This window comes from Elephantulus edwardii, unplaced genomic scaffold, assembly GCF_000299155.1.
Source record: "Elephantulus edwardii isolate Elephantulus edwardi_28Jun2011 unplaced genomic scaffold, EleEdw1.0 scaffold00011, whole genome shotgun sequence".
NCBI classification, from domain to species: Eukaryota; Metazoa; Chordata; class Mammalia; order Macroscelidea; family Macroscelididae; genus Elephantulus; species Elephantulus edwardii.
Genome location: NW_006399761.1, coordinates 25,953,885 through 25,956,947, shown reverse-complemented (window position 1 = coordinate 25,956,947; position 3,063 = coordinate 25,953,885). Strand labels below are relative to the sequence as shown.

General features: G+C 51.6%; 1 pseudogene; it reads left to right on the top strand.

Annotated features, from left to right (window-relative positions):
• The window catches only part of LOC102867351, a 10,523-nt pseudogene extending 8,296 nt beyond the window's left edge, over positions 1 to 2,227 (top strand).
• Positions 2,228 to 3,063: the final 836 nt, after the last annotated feature.

Here is a 3,063-nt window from a genome sequence, read left to right as displayed (position 1 = left end):
GGCCTTTCTTCTGCCAGGTTAGTTCCACAACAGCTCGGTTGATAGCTCCAGGTGATGGCTGGATCCGCGGTGGTGCCCTGAGGTCACAGGGCTGTGGTGGGGCCTAAGGTGCGTGGAAGCAAGGGACTGGGGGGGGGGGGATAAGGAGCGCAGGGCTTGGACACTACCACCAAGAGGTGGGGGCGGGGCTTGGGCGCTGCTGGTTGTTTATGCAGCAGCACCCTGTGTGTCTTGAGTTTCCTTTTGAATGTCTGGCTGAGATTTTGTCTTTGAATGTGATGCTGCCACAGAGAAACAGTTCTTTTCAAAACTGCTGAGGGTTCCCAGGATGGAGAACAGTGATGGAGAGTGAATACTTTCCATTGTTGGTTTGATCTGCTAATCTCATGAGCACAGAAAAAGCCTTGCGTTAAGCGTTACAGACCTTTCTTCCTATTTACAAGGAACTTGCCAGTTGTACAACTTTAAGGTGTCATCTGTGACTCATTTAGAAAGTATGGAATGAGATCATCAAGCATGTTCAAGCGAGACAGTATCTGAAATTAGATACTTGATTGTTGACTGAGATCTAAAAGGAGTCAGTGAACTAAATAAAAGAAGCACTTGTAAAAAGCAGTCAAGCTTCGAGCTTAGTCATAGCTGATAAAACTCCAAAGACTTAGACGCATTGCTGTGGACCCGACAGTCCTCCATCAGGTTTACGAGGCTGTGAATTGATTGCCCCTCTTTCTGCCACAGAGCCACTGGAGAATGCAACCCCTCGGGAACTTAACAGTCCTCATGTTAGAGAAAACTGGTGACCTTTATCATAACCGTTATCTGTTCCCAGTGAGACTCATGGTCACTTTCCCCTGGGTTTCTGATACTGTAAATCTTTGTAAGAAGAGATTACCCATCTTTTTCCTCAGTGTGGCTGGTAGATTCTAATTATAGACTTTCTTGTTAACAGGCTGACACACCATTAGGCACTATGTCACCAGGGTTTGTCATTGTTAGGTGCCATCGAGTCAATTATGACCCATTGAAACCCTATAAATCACAGATATGAACCGTGTTCTATCCTGCGCCATCCTCACACTTCCTGACACACTAGAGCCCATTGCAATCAACCTGGTTGAGAGTCAGATCCCTTTCCAAGGAAAAGCCTCTCCTAGCAACATGCCTGAAGTGTGTTAGATGATATCACCTTTGCCTCCAAGAAGCACTCTGACTGCACTTTTCCCAAGATATATTTTTTTGTCCTTTGGGCAGTCCATGGGATATTCCACACTCTTCTCTAACATCATGGCTCAAAGGCATCAGCTCTTCTGTCATGCTTCGTCATTGCGCGGTTCTCTGAGGCATAGCAAGTAATCGTGAAGATCCATGGCCTGGATTAGGCACACCTTGGTCTCTAGACTGACATCATTGCTCTTTAGCACTCTGGACACATTCACGAGGCACTAAAGTCATGTCAGCCAGGAAGGAGCGGAGCATGTGAAGCAAATGGGGGCCAAGGAACCCCATAACGTCTTCTTTGACATGGAGACTACCTGCCAAAGAAGACCAGGCTCTTCTTGAATCTGGTCCTGGGCAACGTGAGCAACGTGAACGTGACCATTCTTAGCAACCAGGGCTAGTTTGCCTATAAGGACGAGTATGAGAAGTTCAAGTTGTACCTGATGATAATCCTGCTCCTGATGCTACGGCCTGGGCCTGTCAGTTTGTCCTTCACTACAGGGCGGCAGACAAAGGCTTTAACTTCCTGCAGGTGTGGTACCGCTGTGCCCTGACCATTCAAGAGCTCATTCTGATCAGCAAGGGCTCCAGGATCAGAGAGGCTGGTGGGTGTCTCAGCACTGTGTTCACGTGCCTGCAGGAGCGATGCTGTTGTGGCCCAGTGCCCTCATTTGTCAGAGTTTAAAGCAGTTCTCAGCCTTTTCCATTTCTCAGAGCTGCGCCAGTTCCTGCAGTTCTATTACCAGAGGTGCTGCCTGTACTCGCTGTGTGCTGGGTGAGCGGAGCCACCTGGACCTCACAGGGAAGGGTTCCTGAGGTGGATGTGGCCTGGGCCCACCTTTCTCCTACCTGTCCTCTTGGGTGGCTATTTCTGGCAGCTCTACAATGCAGTCACACTGTCTGAACTCTCCAGGCACCAGGAATGGCAGGTGTCTGTCTGCCCTGGCTCTCACTTTCCTGTGTCTTCCTCGGTAACTTCCTGATCTCACTCCGAAGTCATGCCCACTGAACTGCAGAAGGACAGAGACAAGAAGTCGTGAACCCCAGGACTCGTGTGCTCTCGATCCCCAGACTTTGGGGCTGCAGATGAGCCTCTGCTTAGGACCCCTGCTGCCGACATCCTCCCTGGGGTGGCCTGGCTGTGATCACTGGCTGCAATGGTTTCGGGGACCAGCATGTCGCAGGGAGCTTGGCCAGGATCCTCTGCGCCAGGCCGAACACAAGGACTGTGAGCTCAGCCCATCCATGCAGTAATACCCTGAAAGCCCCCTATTTATGCTACTAACTCACCCCCCCCCCGTCTTCCCTGGAACCCCAGGCCTGCCCCATGGCCCTTGGCAGTGGCCAGGACGGAGCCAGCCTTCTTGGGGGGGCATTCCAAAGCCTCAGGGAGCCCCTCTGGTTGGGGTTTGGATGAGCCTCATTGGGGTTGGGGGTCATGCTGACCTGCTACTTACAGAGTTGCAGACATGGGGTGAATGAAGCCCCGAGCAGCCCTTGGAGCACCCCACCCGAACCACACTGCTTCTGCTGTATGCCCTTGCCAGCTGGGTGTTATTGAAGTCCTCAAAGAACCACTCGCTGTCTCTGCCTTCCACTCCTTCTGCTTCGCCTCCTCTTATTTTTCCGTGGGGCTGGGGAAGGGAGCTGGTTCCCCAGTGGCCTGCGGGGCTTGGCCTTCGGACACCTATGCATGCTTTCAGAGGGTCACCACTAGAGGGTGTCCAGCACCTGAATGTTGGGACAACTGAGTCAAAGTTTAGACAGCCTTTGGGGATCTTGACCTGCACTCCTCAACTCACTTCCCCACTGTTTTGCAGTGGGTCTTCAGGGAGAGGGAAAAAG